At 41.1% G+C, this 21,002-nt stretch overlaps 1 protein-coding gene across 9 annotated transcripts in view; it reads left to right on the top strand.

The window, feature by feature from the left end:
• The window catches only part of PLCB1 (phospholipase C beta 1), a 1,208,816-nt gene that overhangs the window by 424,682 nt on the left and 763,132 nt on the right, over positions 1-21,002 (top strand). The gene's annotated exons all lie outside the window — the stretch shown is intronic.

Raw genomic sequence — 21,002 nt, 5'->3', positions numbered from 1 at the left:
TAATACGCATTGTTTGAATGTACTGACAGTTGGATCTAATGGAATAGGAGGAGACCAAGTTGTTTTTGGAGCTAAGATGGTACGATCTTGTGAACAAGGCTGGGTTGCAAAAAAGATTTTTAACTGCAATTTTCTTATAAATTTTTCTAGATCTACATTAAACTGAAATGCATCAAAGTCTGTAGAAGGTACAAACGCTAAACCGTATGATAACACTTGAAGTTCTAATGGGCTCAGTACTCTGTTAGACAGATTGATCACCACTGATTTTTCTGAGACTGAGATCTGGTGTTGGGTTTTGAACGTTGCATGCCCCGTCTGCCCCTTATACGAACTCGTCTCGTGGATTGACCTCTTCTTAAAAAATTAGAGGAACTACCTCCACTGCTGGTCGTGGGAATTGAAGAAGCATCAGAACTGGTTGCTTCTTCTGTTTTCTTGTCTTTTTTATCTGTCGCATACATCCAGGGATAAACTCTTTGATGGATGTAGTCTTGTTTGTCCCGTCTACGGTAAATTTTTTCATCTTATTCTTCTTGAGACTGTCCCTAATTTTGTCCATGTTATCATTAAAATCCTTAAAGTTGTTGTTAAAACTTTAAGGATGCCTCCGACATCTTTTGTTTTATGTTGGTAAACTCCATATCTAATTTTTCTTTTTCCTGATTAATGATTTTATTGCTGTTTTCTATAATGAATAGCATTAAGTCTAATGCACATTTGTTTAGGATTTTATTCCATGTTTCCAGAAACTGCATGTCATCTTTGAAAATTTGAGGAGCTTTCAATATATGTAAACCTCTAGGGATTCTTTCTTTTTTGCAATACTCGATTAACATGTCGCTATTGATAGCCATCCCAATTATAGATTTAAACGACTTGGTAACATCAGTCCATAAGGAAGCATTATTGTCAATAGATTGGGCCAAATCGAATTGTGTGGAGACATCTAAAAGTTTTCCATCTCGTTCTGTTGTGAAACTGAACACAGATTTCCACCCGTCGGTGGCCATTGTACTATATAGTGAAAACCACTGAAATATACTCAATGGGCTAAGTCCTCCACGTCTATAGACCAAATAAAAGAATAGGACTAGCAGACCTAATTATTTAGAGAACGCTCCTAAGCTCTCAGAAGCCTGCACTGATAATTCAAGGTGTTCAAATCAGTGTTTGCAGGAACAGGATATCTTTCATCGAGTTGTGAGCTGTATTTTTGAAATTTTAAAGTGCTGTATGCTGTGCCAAACAATAAAGTGCTATATAATGTTTAACTTATAAAATAACAACAAACTTATTTTATAAGTTGCACGTTATATAGCACTTTATTGTTTGGCACAGCATACAGCACTTTAAAATTTCAAAAATACAGCTCACAACTCGATGAAAGATATCCTGTTCCTGCAAACACTGATTTGAACACCTTGAATTATCAGTGCAGGCTTCTGAGAGCTTAGGAACATTCTCTAAATAATTAGGTCTGCTAGTCCTATTCTTTTATTTGGTCTATAGAAGTGGAGGACTTAGCCCATTGAGTATATTTCAGTGGTTTTCACTATATAGCACACTAGCTGATGCCCCGGCGTTGCACGGGTATTTAATTATAGCAATAACACTGTAAATGGATTCAAATAAAGATACTTTATAGTGGTGAATAAAATTATTTTTTTACAGCTTAATAAAAAGTACAATATTCAAATTATAATGTGAAATATTTGACAAAATGAATACAATACAACTAACGCAAAACGTGATTATAAACAACAATTTTAGTTTCACCTCCTAGAGCAAGAACATATAAATTCTTGGGTGAACCCACCCTTGAGCAAGCAACATAGAGTTGTGGGCCGCGACACCCCCAGAACATATCACCCCAGGTAGTGAGGGATCTGCATACCAAGTTTTGTTCAAATCGGTCAAGCTGTTTTTGAATTACTGTGAGAATGGCAGCTTTTTACATTTTTTCCATTGACATGAATGGGTGAAATCTGATTTTCTGTTTGTAGCTCCGCCCACGTGTGCAGGTGGGCCGCGAGACCCCCAGAACATATCACCCCAGGTAGTGAGGGATCTGCATACCATGTTTCGTTCAAATCAGTCAAGCCGTTTTTGAATTACAGTGAGAATGGCAGCTTTTTACATTTTTTCCATTGACATGAATGGGTGAAATCTGATTTTATGTTTGTAGCTCCGCCCACGTGTGCAGGTGGGCCGCGAGACCCCCAGAACATATCATCCCAGGTAGTGAGGGATCTGCATACCAAGTTTCGTTCAAATCAGTCAAGCCGTTTTTGCGTGATCGCGGCGCATACACACACACATACATACCTCCGATTTTATATATATAGATGAAGCCACACAAGTCTAAGCACTCAAATCCTCCAGCACTTCTCTTTGTCTAAATAAAAGTGCTCCATTTTTCATCTTCCTCGGCCACTGGTGCGTCCCTCCCCCCCCCCCCCAAATTGACCAATTGGTGTCCATCATGCAGGAGCATTTTTCGGTCACATAGAAGAATGATGAAGCCTGCTTACCAGTGTCAGAGGGAACCACAAATCATGACATAAAGATAAGGTACCAGTCACCAGTTGTCCAAGTTCTGCAGATGTAGTCTTTCTCATCTACACATTCCACTGGGAAAGCAAGGGGCACAGGTGCTGGTACAGATGACCTTGACCAAGCACACACAGCTTGTAAAATTCCAAGATGCTACCAGTGGAAATGAAAATGGTTCTTGGCCTTAGACCATCAGCCTAAAAGGCAGTACAGGAATCTGTCCCCGGATCCTCTTGGGGCTTACGCTGGGGGTCTGAATTAGTGATTAATAGTCTTACTATAGTACCACTAAGAGTCATCTTTCCATATATGAATCTCCAATGTGGAACCCAAGAGTGAGTCCTGGTCAGGGGTGTAACTAGTGTTTCTGTTCTGCAGGGGGCCAGGGTAGAGATATTGGGGGTAATTACTGAAGCACCTTCTCTGACAGTGCACTGTGCTACTAGACTGTCACTATTGCAGCTGCACTTCCTCTTGAGATAGCATTTTGGCTACGTTATTGGCAGTTGTGAGAGCTAGCATGTAGTACTGAGATGTGTGTTAGCTATCACAGCCAACCACACCTCTGTCTACCCATGTCATACCCAGATACCGCCCACTTCTGTGTTAATCAGTTAACATGGGATTTCTACTGGGGTGGTTGTCCCTTTAGCACAGGGGACAGTAGTTTACCATTTACCATGCAATAAACCCTGTATTAGCAGCTTAATGCAGCAGAGTAAAGCGCCCCTTAATTAGCTACATCTGCATAAAACAGAAGTCTTTAATTGTAACCATGCAGAAGTGAAAGCTGAGCATTTTTATTCTGGCTCTTAATAAAAAGCAGAAATAGTTTAAAGTGACCCAACAAATGAATCTAAAATGTCAAAGTAAGTGGGAGGATGTTTCAGTAGTGACATTTTCTTATTAACCAGATTGGTCCACTTGTTAGCTCACTAATGTGACAGGTCCAATTTTGAATTCATAAAGCTTTTAAGAAATGTATGACAGTAATGACATTGATAAGTGAATAGTGCTGGAAACCTCTGTTTCAGTGAATTACAATAGTTTTCTGTGTGGACTTTAATAATTGCTTTCTGCTGCAGTTGATGGATTTGTGTTTGACCAACATTTGTTCTGGTGATTTATAAGTTGTTTTTTTTTTTTTTTAAATAATTTATATTTTGCATATCCTACAATTCTATGCAGATTACAAATTATTCAGGTACTCAAGCATTAATCCCTAACTGTTCCGGCGAGCTCCCACTCTATCTAATGTACCTGGGGCAATGCGGATTAAGTGACTTGCCCAGAGTCACAAGGAGAAGTGCGGGATTTGAACCCACAACCTCAGGGTACCAAGGTTGTAGCTCTAACCACTGCACCACACACTTTCTGGAGAATCTGATAACTGAGCGGTCTCTATGTCTTACAGTGGGGATATACTCTGAATTTCTTTAGGAACTTGATTGTAAAGTTTTGAATATTTTCATTTTAATTTTGAGCATAAGTTGGTTTTTTTTTTAAATTATCTTGTTTGCTGGTGGTCAGTGAACATATAACTTGCCTATAGATTCATGTCTTCTCTAGAAATATTTTGTTAAGATATTGGGCCTTTTAAATCACCAAATGATCTGATGCTCTCAATATAGAAAGGGGTAAAATGAGAGATGACAAAAAATTATGCAAGTAGTGGAGTTCATTGACTGTTATCCAGATGTTATAAATATGGTTTAGGCCTGCTGAATAGCACTGGCTAACAATTGCAGTGATGCAGCCATTGCAGTGATGTAGCCATGGAGGGTGGAGCATCCCTGCCAGCAAAGGTATGTTTGGCATGCAGAAGGATAGGAGAGGCAGAGAGAAGGAGGTGGAGGGAACCTTTGGAAAATTGATTGAAAAGTCTATAGAGTAGAGTCAACAAAATTGTGTTCCACTTTTACTCTAGGGAAAAACTAGCTTGTTTCAATTTTATCTATCAAAAAAAGGATGGAGGGATGCAGGCCTTCCTGATGCTACCGCCGACCCTCCACCCCCGACACTGGCCACAGAAGGAGGGATTCCCAATCCCTCCTGCTGCCACCACTAAAACAACCCCCAGCCATGAGAGTGGCCTTAGGTATCAGGGCCAATCAGAGTCTTGGGCCACTCCCAGAATGTACTGGGAAGGAAGCCCAGAATGTCCTGGGAAGGAAGCCTAAGACTCCGGTTGGCCCAGATACCTAAGGCCCCTTCTATGGGAAGGTGCCTGGCCAATCAGGGCTTTAGGCCACACCCCAGTGCATCCCAGGATCCTCCAGGAAGGGGAAGGCCCGCCATTGTGAAGAGGCGGGCCTGCCAGCCGGAGAGAGTGGACATCCCTCCAGCGGGTCTTTGGACAAAAAAGTGCATGGCGATTGGAGTGGGTTTTGGGTTTGGGGGTTCTAGAGTGGGGGTATTTGTATGGGTAATGGGTTTGGGGAGCCTGCTGGCAGGAGTGAGTTGGCATCCCTCCTGCCTATACTGATTGGGGGGTTTGGTTGTGGGGGGGTTGTTTCAGCGGTGGTGGCAGGAGGAATGATTGCTTGGCGTTCACGCCGCATTCCTCAACAAATACTCGAGTGGAGAGCTGCCGAAAGAACGCTCTACCAAGAGGTTTTGGTAGTTCCTCAGCCACTCGAGGAGCTTTAGTGACCTGTGAATCATTCCTCCTGTTGAAGACATATTGAAACTCGGCTGGAGTAGAGGAGTAGACTGTATTATTTTATATTACATTTAAGAAGTTTTACTCTGGACAATTTTCTATACATGTTTTTTTTTACAGATTTTTGGGATTACACACCGCTAGTACTTGTGGATGTGACATCTGGATATATGTTTGACATTCACAATAGAGAATGACATGGTGAATATTACCCGTGGCTAGCCGCGAGTAGCCATGAGTAACCCGCCAAAACTGTGGAGAGGAGAAAGGTGCTCACCGCAGGTACTGGGACAAGGCCATCCACCGCCCCGTGGAGTGGTGAATGGCCTTGTCCCCGCAGTTAAGGGAGGGAACGCAGTTAAGGGAGGGAACGGCATGGTCACCTCCCTCCTTCCTACCTACCTGAATATATCTATTTCCCTCCCTCACTCCCCACCTTACCTTCGCAGCACATTTTAAGGTTTGAGACTTGTTGAAAGCTGCCGGAGCATACATGAAGTCGTATGCATGTGTGGGCAGAAGCTTCTCCTCTGACGCAACTTCCGGTTGCATCAGAGGAGAAGCTTTTACCCACACACGCACGTGACTGCACAAACACTCTGGCGGCTTTCAACAAGCTACTGAAACCTTAAAACGTGCCGCAAAGGTAAGAGGGAAGGAGGGAAATGCATGGACTATGCGAGGGGTGCCGAAGGGCAGTGAGGTGGCAACAGGGCAGTGAAGGGGACGATGAGGATGGGACGGTGAAGGGGATGGCAGGGATGGGGCGGTGAAGGGGATGGGGCGGTGAAGGGGACGGTGATCCGGTGACGGGGAAGTGATGGGGACAGATTTTTTTCCCCTTGTCATTCTCTGATTCAGAACTAAGAAACCGGGGAGCTGTACAAGAGTACCATCTATTCAGATAAGTAATTGTGTTGTTTTCTTCAGTTTTTTCCCTTCATTGTAGATATTTGATATACATTTAGGACATAATGAGACACATTTAATGGTCCAGCAGTGAATCGGAGAAGGTGCAGACTTCCCGCACTCCAGCTTCATGGAGAACTGCTAGTGATTGGCTACTGCATGGTCTCACAGACCTCAGGATCCTTGTTAAACTCTAATCTATTTAAGGCATGCACCCTTTATAGAATAGCACTGAATTTTTTGGGCACTCAAGTTTCATCTCCATTTATATAATTCTCTCCTACTAGTAGTTTAGAACAGTGTTCTTCAACCTTTTTACACCTATGGACCGGTGGAAATAAAATAATTATTTTGTGGACCAGCAAACTACTAAGACTGAAATAAAAAAACCCGTCCCCGCGAGCTCAGTCCCCACAAACCATCTGATCCCATCTGCACAAGCCTCAAATAGTTATGATTTTATATTGAACATATTTTATTAAAGTATAAAAAGAAACAATATTCTGTAAAATTGTCATTTTATAAATACAAATAATACAGAGCAAGGATCAACAAAACCCCTGTCTCCCCTCCCCTTTACATATATCCCCTCTACTATCAAGAAAACTGAATAAGCCAAATTATTACAAATGCTACACAGAAATATCATGATAACAGAATACTGCAGTCTCACATGGCAGGAATAGTGTTAGGGGAGTGCAACTAGGGCAACTGTCCCCTGGTCAGAAAGAGCCCTAAGCCAGCTGGAAGCTAAAGAAGCACTGCCTGGGCTTTGCAGTCCCCAGTTATGTCTAACACCAGCTCTAGCAGGATACATATTTCAAATCTGATATATTCTAATCACAAGATAGAAATAAAATTAATTTTTTCTATCTTTTGTTGTCTCTGGTTTCTGCTTTCATCTTCTTTTCACTCTCTTCCTTTCAGCATCTGCCCTCTCTGTGTCTTCAATCCAGCATCTGCCCCTTCCATATGGTATTTGCCTTCTTTCTATGCCCCTTTCCCCATTCCATCCAGCCTGCGTCCCCTCTCTCCTTTTTACATGATTCATTCTGCTCTCTTCATTTTTGTCTCTCTTACACCAGATCTAGCATCTTTGTCCCTCTCTCCTTATATCTCTGCTGATCCCCTTTCCAGCATCAATCTCTCTCTACTTTCTCATTCCTCTGTCTCTCCCCTTTCCCTCGTCTGATCTCTCCATTCCACCCTGACCCCTTCCCCTCCTCTAATCTCCCTGCCAGCTGTTTTCTTCATTTTTTCCTCCTCCCCCGTCCAGCAGTAACTCTCTCCCCTTCCCTTTCCCTCCTCCCCTCCCAGCAGCATTTCTCCTTCTCCCTCCCTCCCTCCAGGTCCAGTAGCAGCTCTCCCTTTATTCAGCAGCTTCCCAGCATCCAGCAGTGGCTTCCTCCCCCCCTTCAGTACTTGCCTGCAACAACGCCAATAACATCTGCACAACAATTCACTTAGGCAGCCTTGGGGCTTTTGCTGAGTTGCAGCCTGCCTCTGATGATGCAACTTCCTCTTTCCTCAGAGGTGGCGCGACCCATCAAAGGACCCAAGGCTGCCTAAGCAAATCGCTGCACTAACACTATTGGCGCTGTTGCAGGCAAGTATTGATAGCTGGGAAGCAAAACGGAGCTCCCCTGATCTCGCTGGCCCTGCGCAGACCGGCAGAAAATTTCTGCGGACTGGTAGTTGAAGAACACTGGTTTAGAACACCATGATCATGCTTCACCAAAAAGCAAAAGCTCAGACTAAAGGGTGCTCCTAGTTCTTTGTATTCTATGGTCTTTGGGATTGATTTGTACTTGAGACTGACCCCTCCTCAAATACATATATTAGGCTTTTTGATATTTTAAGATTAAAGTGTATCATAGCAGGTTTAAGTGACGTTTTATCAATTGATTTATCAGTGGCCAGCTGGGACAAATATATTTACATCAAAAGGAGAACAGAATTTGCTGTAGATTGGTGTTTGGTTGATTGTATCAAGGGCCTTTGCTTTAAATGACATGTTTCTATAAATGTTTGTTGATTTTATTGACAGACACTTCAGACTGGCAGCAGTTAGAGTAACTATGAAACTGTTTGAACTTTGTGTTATTATTAAAAATTAATAGTGGTAAAATATTCCATGCCTTTGCTGGAAAATTTTCAGTCTGAAACCCATTACAACACAGTTAATCTTCTAGTCATTGGGGTCATTTTACTAAATCACTATACAATCTGGGTTTAACGCAGGTTAACATAGGACTTTTGCATGTGCTAAACCCAGATTGAATACATTTTTTCAGGCTTTTTCTTTTGTTTTAATTGCAGGTCATGGGATGACATGGGATAACCTTGTGATTCCAGTGTCTAGTAAGTTTAAATATCTGGGTATAAAATGAAAGATGAAAACTGCAGTGATGATGTGCAGCATGCCAAGTCTTTATTGGATAACCATAAAAAATAAAATCATAAAACAGTTTGCTTCCAAAAGAACAGATAAGGCCGGATCCGACATGGTGTGTGTTTTGAAGAAACACTTCTTCCTCAGTTTTCTATGCTTGTCCGGCTATTCGTAGCTGTCCTTAACCAGTTTTTATCCATCAGGTTTTCTTGTATTGATACACTACAGATTAGGACCCCTGAGGAAGAAGTTTTTCTTGAAAACATTGATCGTGCTGGGTCTGGCCTTATCTGTCCTTTTGGAAACAAACTGTTTTATGATTTTATTTTTTATGGTTATCCAATAAAGACTTGGCATCCTGCACATCATCACTGCAGTTTTCATCTTTGTTTTTGTTCCTTAAATATCTGGGTATCACATTAGATTCGACCTTCTCATGCAGAGGACCCATTTTTCAGAATTTTAGGCAGGAAAAAAAAATCATTTTTTACCTCACATGTAATTTTGACTCTCTGTTTTGATTTTGACTCCCAACCTATATTTTTTTTACTCTCACTTCTCGCACTTAACCTTCTATTGTGGTTTCTAGAGCTTTTTTTAAGCTTCGTCTACTTCTTCCAATAAATGATTTTCGAAGTCATAACTGTGATGTTGACCCCTATCTTTGAGTACTGTAATTTACTTTATTTAGGCTGCCTTTGCTGAAACCGTGCTGGCTGGTCCTCATCAGACCGTGTCCGTCAAGGTGATCAATAATGCAGTCCTTTATCAGCGTCTCTACCATCTTTCCTGGTACTGAGGTTAGACTCACTGGTCTGTAGTTTCCCGGATCTCCCCTCTAACCCTTTATGAAGATCGGCGTAACATTCGCCACCTTCCAGTCTTCTGGAATCTTTCCCAATTTGATCGACAGATTGGCTACTAGTTGAAGCAGTTCAGCTATAGTCCCTTTCAGTTCCTTGATGACCCGCGGATGGATGCCATCCGGTCCCGGGGATTTATCGCTCTTTAGCCTATCAGTCTGCCTGTATACCTCTTCTAGACTGACCGTCAGACCCCCGTCTTCGTTTCCAGCATAGAGCCTGGTGCGTTCCGGTATGTTGCGTATATCCTCTTCAGTAAATACAATGTGTTCAGTTTGTCGGTGATTTCTTTATCTTCCTTTAGCACTTCCTTTATTTCACGGTCATCCAACGGACCCCACCGCTTCCTTCGTGGGTCGTTTCCCCTTAATGTATCGAAAGAATGGCTTGAAGTTTTTCGCCTCCTTGGCTATTTTTTCCTCATAGTCTCTTTTGGCCCCTTTTACTGTCTTATGGCACCTGCGTTGATGTTGTTTGTGCTTATTCCAGTTTTCATCCGTTTTTGACCTTTTCCATTCTTTAAATGAAGTTTTCTTGTCTCTGATCACTTCCTTCACCTCTTAATGGCATCACAGACCTGTTATTGCTCGCTCACGTGGCTGAATGCCACTTGTCCCTCTAAGAAGTTAGACGCCGACCGCCAGGGGTCACATAACTAGTTAGAATGGAGGAGTCTCGTTCGTTATCGGAAATAACCAGACAAATTGTTCCACCAACTAAGAACGGCCATGCACCACTACCCACAGAATCAAGAAAGAGCTATCAATCTGTCAATCCTTTCTGTGTCTGGGCCGGGTGAGGAAGGGGCACTAAGGACATAGGAAGGAGGCACTGAGGACATAGGAAGGAAGGAGGGAGGGAATAGAAAGGGACAATTGTTGAGCCTGAGTGCAGAAAGAAAGAAATGAATGAAAGGATGCACAGTCAGTAGGAACACAACCAGAGACTCATGAAATCACCAGGCAGCAAAGGTAGGAAAAATGGTTTTATTTTCAATTTAGTGATCAAAATGTGTCAGTTTTGAGAATTTATATTTTGCACTATATTTGTCTATTTTTCTGTAGTTACTGAGGTGACATTGCATATTTTAAAGTCATCTGCCTTGACATCTTTGAAACCCCCCAAATATAAATGATAATTAACATTTTCTCTGCGTATAGTGTGCTTTGTGTTTTTTTTTTTAATTTTATGGTTACCATTATGAATTAATAAGATATTATGTGTACATGAAAAATGAATGGAAGAAATTGGGGATGGAGCTGGGGCGGGGCTAGGGTGGGATTTGGGGTGTGGCTAGGGTGGGGTTGGGGGCGGGACTGTATTAATAGATGTCCCGTTTTGATGAAAAAATTAATGGTCACGTTAGATGGGTGGGTCATTAGAGTGGGCAGACTTGATGGGCTATGGCCCTTTTCTGCCGTCTTCTTCTATGTTTCTAACTTCCCAGCGTTCCAAGTCTCTTTCTGATAATCAATCATTCTTTAGTGTTCAGTGTTCTTTAGAGTGTTCAGTTCAGTTCAGTTCTTTAGAGAATTCAGTTCAGTTCAGTTCAGTTCAGTTCTTTAGAGAGTTCAGAGAGTAAAAAGAACTTAATTCAAGTTGCAACTGACTAAGAACTATTTAGGATCAAAACAGCAAAAAAAAAAGAATAATCTTAATACAGAAAAGATGGCAGCATGTGGTAACATACCAAAAAGAAAAACATTATTAAAGATCAGTCAGTATTCATATTTTATTTTAAGTCCATCATAATTACTTTTATCTTGGAACGTAAGAGCTCCAGCACCTTTACAGAAACTGTAATTGTGTTTTCCAAACCTGAAAGGGACCCACTAATTATGAAAAACTATAGACCTATCTTTCTTCTAAACTGTGATTGTAAGATTTATAGAGAAATATTGGCCTACAGGTTAGCCAAGTTGCCCCTCTTTTACGAATGCATAGCGTGGGTTTTAGCACCGGCAGCGGTGGTAACTGCTTCAACACTTATAGGAATTCTATGAGTGTCGGAACCCGCACTATGCGTTCATAAAAGAGGTAAGTTGATGTCACAATTGATTCATCTGTCTCAGAGTGACTTCATAAAGGAAAAAAATGGCTATGGATAATGCTAGGTTTCTTTTTGCCAAGTAGCAATGCACTTCTCCCTTCGCATTCGCTGTTTCAGCAATCGTGGTTTTGATTATTCACGGTTTTTAGCTTGCTGGCTCCTCCCCCTAAATTATGTCAGCTTGCATAGAGAAATCGCTGATTCCAAGCGTTTACAGAGAAAATTGCTGATTCCCAGCACTTTTTTTCACCATGTTTTGCCTCTCCTTCAGAAACAGGCCAGGTCTCCCACCATGTTATTTGCAGTTTCACCATATTCACGATGGTTTTTAATAGAAAACAGCGAATAACGTATGAAAAAGTTATTCGGTATTTTTATGTATTTGCGGGTCTTTTAATCCCTATCACAGCGAATATGGAGGGAGAAGTGTACTATCTTTGTGCCCTTACTTGTGTAATGTCTTTAGATGTTGAAAGGCTTTCAACTATGTTGAATGGCAATATTTATTCCATGCTCTGTCTTGGTTTCAATTGGCGATGGAGTTCATAGAGATCATACAATGTATTTTCAACCCAAAGCATGCTTACAAGTAGAGGAACAATTGATATATCTATAGGCGATGGAGTTCATAGAGATCATACAATGTATTTTCAACCCAAAGCATGCTTACAAGTAGAGGAACAATTGATATATCTATAGGCGATGGAGTTCATAGAGATCATACAATGTATTTTCAACCCAAAGCATGCTTACAAGTAGAGGAACAATTGATATATCTATAGGCGATGGAGTTCATAGAGATCATACAATGTATTTTCAACCCAAAGCATGCTTACAAGTAGAGGAACAATTGATATATCTATAGGCGATGGAGTTCATAGAGATCATACAATGTATTTTCAACCCAAAGCATGCTTACAAGTAGAGGAACAATTGATATATCTATGTTCACCCTTACTATGGGTACTAGACAAGGATACCCCTGTACTTCTATCTTTTCAATTTAGTATTAGAACCACTGCTAATAACAATAAGGGCGCATTCAGATATTACAGGGATTCACGTTAGACTAGAGAATGACATAGGGGACAATATTTTCCCCGTTCCCGCAGGAATTTAATTTCCCCATCCTGTCCTCATGAGTTTTGTCGCTGTCCCTGCCCCATTCCTGAAAGCTCTGGCTTAACTGCACAAGCCTCGAGCGCTTATGATTTTAAATTGTTTGAGGCTTGTGGAGATGAAGACGGAGCTTGCAGGAATGGGGCGGGTGCAAGAAAAAAAACAACTTGCGGGGACGGGACAGGAAAATGAGTTCCTGTGGGGGCGGGGAAAAATCTGTCCCCCTTGTCATTCTCTAATTCACATCCATGACGTCCCAATAAAAGTTTCAGCCTTTGCTGATGATGTTCTTCTGTATCTGTCTCACCATTCCTGTGCTGCTTGACATCCTAAAATGTTTTGAGTCATTGTTGCCTGGGGGATAAAAAAAACTGAGGCAATGCTTCTCAACACACACTGTACAACTGATACGATCACTGCTTTTGCTCTCAAATGGTGCCAGAATAAGATAAATTGGTTATACAATTTAAACCCGCATGGAAGGATACCATGGCCACAAATACTGTCATACTGTTTCCCCCCCCCCCCACACACACACTTTTACAAAACTGCACAAGAGATTTTTAGCACTGGCTGGCGTGCTGATTGCTCTGTGCTGCTCCAAAGGTCATAGAGTTCCTATGAGTATCGGAGCAATGCAGAGCATTCAGTGTGCTGGCTGGCGCTAAAATCCTCTTGCACGGTTTTGTAAAAGGAGGAAGGGAGGTAAATAAGTTGACAAAAGATGGATGAGTTGCTTTTATGTCTTTCTGTCATAGTAACTCTTTTAATTGGTCAGTTATGTATTAAAAAATTTTTTTTCTTTAGTGACCATATATGAAACACTTATATATGAGTAGACATGCTTAGTATATTTTCTTCTGTCAAATAATGGCCAGTCCATTAATGCAAAGAAACAGAAGAGAGGGCTACAAAAGCGCAATGAACCATGTACAGGAGGGAAAAAGCACAGCGGGTCTCAAGAAATGGTGTGAAGGAATAAATTTATTGGAGAACCTGACACAGGCCCATATTTCAGTGATAATCCTGCATCAGGGGTCAGCTGATGTTGAAATCAGTAATAAAATCTGACATATGAGTATGTGACAAATGTCCTCAGCATAATAGCGAATCAGGGCCTGTGTCAGGTCCTCCAATAAATTTATTCCTTCACACACTCGTATTTGTTGAGGCCTATTGTGCTTCTTCCCTATTGTACCATACTTTATTAATGGGTATAGAAATGCAACCCCCCTCCCCCCATACACATTCTGGTGAACATTGGGTTTATTTTATTTATTTATTTAAAAAAAATTATACCCCACTTAAACCTAAGCAGTTCACAAGATATATACACAGCTGTTCATGCTCTTAAGTGCCACTGAATATCAGGTCCACAATCTGTTGGTTTCACGACTGTTTAAATTTGTTATGAGATACCAGCTTTTGTCTTAATTGTTATGTAATATGTATGGAAAAAAGTGAAAATAATATATTAAAAAGAAATAGCACTGGAAAAAAATTATTACACATCTCTTTGAGACTGACAATTTTACAACTGATTTTACAACCTACCAACGCAATCCATAACCTTAATCCCCACTGCCCACCAACCCAGCCAGCAGATTAACTGTTCGTCTGTTTAGACTGTAAGCTCTTCCGAGCAGGGACTGTCTTCTTTGTGACTGTACAGCGCTATAGAAATAATAATAGTAGTACTTTAGCGCTAGTCCTTATTTTATGAGGTCATTTATTTAGGTAAGAGGCTACTTATTTCCATGGATTCTAAATATAGTGCCCAGATATGCACGCCTAAATTTGGGTATGATCTTGAGATGTGTGTGTAATTTTATTGGCTAACAAGCTGTTAACAAGCAATAATCGCTGACTAACATTAAATTGGTACCAATTAGGATTTGTGCACGTATCTGCTTGTGAACTATTCTATAATTCAAGGCACCCAAATCCCATCACATACAATTCAAAAGGGGCCATAGCCACGGGAGGAGCATGGGCATTCCAAAAAGTCTGACATCGAAAGTTAGGGCATGGGAATTGGCACTAAGCATGATTCTTTGTGCTTAGAACTGATCTTTTCTGGGTTCACATTTTTGAGTGCCATTTATAGAATCTGGTCCAATATTCATTTATGCATGTTCCTGCCACATAAAACTAGGTGATTCCATATAGAATTATCCCCCAAAATGTTGAATTTTTGACTGCTCTGGCAAGACTCAATGAATCTTCTAAATTTCTCCTCAATTTTTCTGGAAGTCTAGTTCAAACAAGTGGAATTTGGCCTTTGCCAGTGTGGGTCAACCCCTGTGGCGTCCCGCAAGGTTCTCCTCTTTCTCCCACCCTTTTCAACATATACATGTCCTCCCTAGGCCAAACTCTATCAAAGCAGAATATACGCAGACAACATCACAATCATCATCCCCATCTCCACCCTCTCAACCGAAACCAGATCCTTCATTTCTTCAGTCATCGACCAGGTATCACAAAGGACAAAAAAAACTCCAATCTTAAACTAAACCCAGACAAAACCAAATTCTTCATGGCAACCCCGTCAAACAAAACCATTGAACCCTCAATCAATCTAAACGGAACAATCTTCCCAATCAACTCTACCATAAAAATCCTGGGGGTGACCTTCGACCAACAACTCACCCTTTAAGCCCATACTAACCTCCTGATCAACAAATGCTTTTGCCTATTATGGAAACTACGCACACTAAAGCTATACTTTGACTTTGCAGCATTTAGGTTGCTAATCCAATCTCTAATTCTGTTCTTTGGACTATTGCAACATAATTTATCTAGGATCCCACAAGAAAACTATTAGGAGATTAAGAGCAGTCCAAAACACAACCACATCTCCCCATACTTCAAAAAACTGCACTGGCTTCCTCTTAAAGCAAGAATCATCTTCAAATTTGGCTGCTTTTGCAATAAGACTATGTTTGGCACCTCGCCCACCTACCTCATGAAACACTTCATGCTACAGAACCAACCCCGCCCCTCCCGCAAAACACTTCTATTTGCATTCCCCACTCCCAAGGGATGTCACAACAAAAATTTCTTAATAGGACACTATCCTTTCAGGCTGGCATCTGGAACAACACCTGAAGCGTACTCCTCTTGAACTCCCCATCATACCAATCCTTCAGAAAATCCCTGAGGACCCACCTATTCAACAAGTTTATCAGACCCTAAGAAACCAGCCCACCTACTTTCCCTACTCGTTCATCTTCCATTCTCTCCTACCATACCTGCTCAGTTCCCCTCCCCCACTAAACCTATACTGTAACCTCCCTGCTCTCTTCTCTTGCATCGATACCTGCGGTATCCACACTGTATTTCCACTTTACTGGATACCATCTTGAACTGCAAAAGTATGACGGGATATAAATAAAGCTATTATTATTATTATATCTGATCTGCTCTCAGTAGTCAGGCAGATATCAAATGTCTCCATTTGTTAGCCTCCATCAAGTTCTATAGGCTTCTTGGCATTTCTGCTCTACATCTGGGCAGTGACATAGCGAGGGTGAGTGTCGCCCCTTCCCACATACCTCTTTAATTTTCCCAGCACGAGCAGCATCACCATCTTGCTGCCTGCATCGGTGTTAGCTTTCCCTCTGATGTCATTTCCTAGGTGCAGGACCCGGAAGTGATGTCTGAGAGAGAGAGCTGACACCGACCTGGGCAGCAAGTTCGTGATACTGCTCATACCAGGAAAATTAATGAGGTATGGGAGAAGGGAAGGGGTGCACATGGGTGGCAGGGGGGGGGGGTCAGCAAATAGCAGAAGGGCGGATAGGAGGATGGGTGCCAGTGCATCCATCAAGACAGTGTCCCTCCCCCCCCTCCCTTTACTCTGCCACTGCATCTGGGCTCAACTCTTTTGAGCAAAGTCCATTCAGATGTTCAGGAGACTTCATGAGGAAACTTCATGTTTGCCTATCTTCTAAGCCTGTTTGTGGTTAACTAAATGCATTTGGATTCCTGCTTGCTTCTTCTAAAATATATAAGCACTCTGCAGCTGTCTGAGCTCTCCTTATCATGTAACTTATTATTTACTGCACTGGTTCCCTTGCTCTAAAACAGCATGGTCAAGTGACCGTAAGAAGCAAAAATAAACAAACACTGAAGGGGATGGTGTTTTCAACCACAATAAATTAGGAAATGTCTATGATAATCCCTTGATGACAGATAAGTATAAACACTGAGCAGAGAACAGTCTTAAGGGAGAAAATCAACATACCAAAGTCCAATATTAAAACCAGAAGCGGTACAACCCTGACCTGGATTAAACATTTGCAGTTTCCTGGTAACCCTGCCTCAAGCAAGATATGCATGATCATGAGATTTTCAAAACCGTTTGCTATTTTAACTGTCTGAGCAGCTGCAAAGTGTCCACACATTTTTGGCACTTGTAATTTAAGCTGGATTTTTTTCCTAACAGAAGCACCCCAGTAATTTTGTTTTGAAAATTAGCTATAAAGGACTCATGGTAAAGGTACCACATGATTTACAGCTACATGGGCTACTCAACATACAAAAAGACTTGATGCTGGCTTAGTGCAAAGCAATCTTTATAGAATTGGTGCTTAGCACAGATCTTAATATCACCTAAATTGTGGCACATGGTGTTTATCTGCCATCGTGCTCTCTGTTTCTATTTTAAATTTTCATCAAATATACACAGAACTTTATGTGCAGAATGTGAGGGTCAGCATTCAAGAAAAAGACCTGAGTGTCATCGTGGACAATATGATGAAACCTTCTGTCCAATGTGTGGCAGTGGCCAAGAAAGCAAACAAGATGTTAGGAATTATTAGAAAAGAGATAGAAAATCAGACTAAGAATGTTATAATGCTTCTGTATCACTCGATGGTGCAACCTCGCCTTAAGTATTCGGTCCTGGTCTCCTTATCTCAAAAAAGATATAGCAAAACTAGAAAAGGTTCAAAGAAGAGCGACTAAGATGAAAAAGGGGATGTAACTCCTCTCATATGAGGAAAGACTAAAGAGGTAGGGCCCTTCAGCTTGGAAGAGAGATGGCTGAGAGGAGATATGATTGAAGTCTACAAAATCCTAAGTAGATTGATTTTTTTTTTGTACTGCATTGAGATTTACAAAGACTAGTGGACATTTGATGAAGTTACAGAGTAATACTTTTAAGACCAATAGGAGGGAATATTTTTTCACTCATAGAATAGTTAAGCTTTGGAATGTGTTGCTATAGGGTAAGGACAGTGAGGCCCTGATTCTATAACAGGCACCTAAAAGGCGCCTAAGTCCCGCCTAACGCTGAGCGGGACTTAGGCGTCCAAACTAAGTAGTTAATGAGCCATTTAAGAGACTTAATGAGCAATAATTGGCACATGGACGTCCAAAGGATGTTGTTATACCTCAGCATATGATAATTTTGTTCAGAATATTATATGTCTCCTCAAGTCTGCTTACCTGAACTCCTGAACCTTAGTGTTACCTTGACAACATCAAATGCTTTACTAAGAACCCAACAGCTTTTCCCTAAATTCAGTTGCCTGCGTAACACTCAAATAACATCAGTAAAGACAGACCTGGGTGTTACCAAAACAAGAGAACAAAAGAGCAAGACCAGTCCCTGCAACACCTCATTAACGCCAGATGGGACCTGAATGTTATCCAAACAAAGGAAATGGCCAGGGGGGTAACTGAAATTCAGCATGCTACCGATATGAATCCACAAGTCTGTTTATCTGACATTTTGACCTCTTTGACCTGAATGTTGCCCAAACAACTTCAAAGGGACCGACCTGGGGTGTGCCTGAATCAAAGGACGCTGTTACTGCAGGACCAGCTGTTTAACTCAGCAGCTTATAAGGACGGAATTCTGCTCCTAGAATCCAGAATCCTAGCCGGCTATCCAAGACGTCAGGTCTAAAGGGGCAGACTCCTGTGTCCTACTCGCCTATCCATTGAGGGATTCCGAATGGTGAAGGGAGGGTTTACGTGAGATACGGTGATGCTAATTTATTCTTATATATATAAATATATTAAAGTGTTATTGTTTATGTTTTATATTGTCTGTGTGTTTTCCTGAGTATCTCTGATCATCCCACTTGACTGAAATTAGTGGCGGAACAAATTGGTACCAGAAGTGGGGTTGATCTAATGATATCAGGAAAACTGACTATGCAACAAGGGGTTAAGGAGCAGGCTCCCAATCCCTCCATTCCAAATGGGAATGAAATTATGGGAACATTAATGGCCACTGAGTGGTCTGTAGAAGCAGGATTGTGTGAATCCTGTACTTTTGGAAGTGGGGATCCACATGAATTATGTGCCTCCTTACAAAAGGTGAAAATCTCAAAAGGAAAAGAGCAAGAAGTAATTTCTAGACAAGGAAGGATGATTTTGTCAGACTGGAGGAATTTGCATGAAGCTAAACAGGAATTACAATTGAAATTAGAAGAGCTGGAAAAGAAAAGGAATAAACAACAGCATGCCATTACAATGCTACAATGTCAGAATAAGTTGTTAATGGATAAGGTAGAAACCTATCAAAATGTAATAGAACAGTCAGCTATGCAATATGCACAATATAAATACAAGAAACGGAGGTGGAAAGTGAGTTACAGAAAAGTTAAAATCTTAATTTATCATCTGCCGAATGATTGGAATCCAAACAAACGGGATGGAAATATTTGGGATTCAAATTCTAATAACAGGGAGGATGTTACTCCACATGAAATCATGGATATGATGGCACGCTTTACACAGCAGCCTGGGGAACCACTAATACAGTGGGTAGTTCGGGTGCAGGAGCTGGGTGCAGCAGGGATTATGTTAGATGCCACAGATGCCCCTAAATTTGTTCAAATTAGTCAAGAAATAGTAGTGCAACATGCGTTGCGGAAGGATCCTTATCCTGCAAAAAATGCCCAATGGTCTTTATTAGAGATAATTAGTAGGGGTGTCACGAGGCGATATCCACTTGAATCTGATTGGCCCTCAAATGATAAGATTTGGTATACATTAAAAGATGCTCAAATGAGAATTAAGGAGGAGTCTATGAAGGCAGCCTTAGTAATAGGTCACGCTGACACATATATGTCATTACCTTTTACTGAGTCCATGAGAAATAAAATTATTAAGCATGCTGCAACGGCATACAAACAGGTAATGATAACTTTGTTGATCAATCAAATAGACAGGACTATTTTGGAAGCCTTAGAAGCGGTCCGACAGTTAGGAGATCGGGGGGACTGGGGACCTCAAAATACTTTTGATAAAAAGAGAACAGGACAATCCAATTCAAACAGGGCTAAGCGGGTGTCTCGGAGGAATATGTTTTTGGCATTAATAAAAGATGGTGTAAAGAGGGAAGAAATAGATGGAAAAGATACAAGGACATTATGGGGAATGTACAAAAGTAGAGGACTGGGAAAGAAATCTATGTCTCAAGCCCAAGTAAGCAAGAGTGAGGATATGCCAGTGCCAACTGCTCCTCCTGAGGAAACTGCTTCCACTCTTTATCCTGATTTAAAAGGGTGGAAGTGGTGGGAGGATCAATGATGTGAATACCAAGCCTCAGTGTTAGCTTGGACCAAATTAGAACAGTGTCCGCAGGTAGAGATAAATATTTGGTAGAAACCTGGGGAGCAACAGGTACAAGCTGAAGTGGACGCTGGGGTGTAGGAATATAAATATCAGGATTGGGGGGAAAATTATACAAGCAGGAAGAAAAAATTTTACAAATTTTAAAATTGGACAATTACCAATTTGGGATTAATCTATGGGATTCCTTGCCAGATATCCAAAAAGGGTTAACATGACAGCTTCGAGAGGTGATAGAGAAAGCTAAACTTCCCTTCTCCCCAAAGTTAAAAACAGACTTGGGCCTTTTTGGATTTTGGAGGCAACATATTTCACATCTGGGGTAACATATGGGGTTGGTTGGACAATAAAAAAGTAGAAATATTGCTAAATGACCTTTATAATGTATAAAGTTTTGTTAGATAGTATGCACGTAAACCTCTCTTATATGTTTTATAGATTAAAGCGTCCCTGCTTGAATTTTTTATGATTGTGTGACAGAACTTTGAAATGGAAGAAAATAGAAAAGAAGACCAGTAAAACTATATAGAGCAATTAACTTAAATTTCTATCTCTCTTTCTTTTAGAAGCTTATTATCTAGACATGGTCCGAAGAACCAATTTCACTGTGCCACATTTAAAATGCTTCCAGCAATGTGACCTGATAGTGGGAATCCAATGGATACCACATTTGTTTGTGACTCTTTTGATTAATAGTGTGCTTATTTACAGATTAAATTCAACCCTGAATCATTACTGATGGAAGAAAGCATGCCGGAGCTCTGTGTTTGTCTGTTTCTGTTATGTGTTGTCTGTTTTAGCTTATGGGGTACCCCAACATTGCACATTGGCCATTTCCAGAGTTTATTCCACCCCTTCTAT

This window comes from Geotrypetes seraphini, chromosome 3, assembly GCF_902459505.1.
Source record: "Geotrypetes seraphini chromosome 3, aGeoSer1.1, whole genome shotgun sequence".
Taxonomy (NCBI): domain Eukaryota; kingdom Metazoa; phylum Chordata; class Amphibia; order Gymnophiona; family Dermophiidae; genus Geotrypetes; species Geotrypetes seraphini.
The sequence above is the reverse complement of the archived record's forward strand: the minus strand, read 5'-3'. Positions and strand labels throughout refer to the sequence as shown.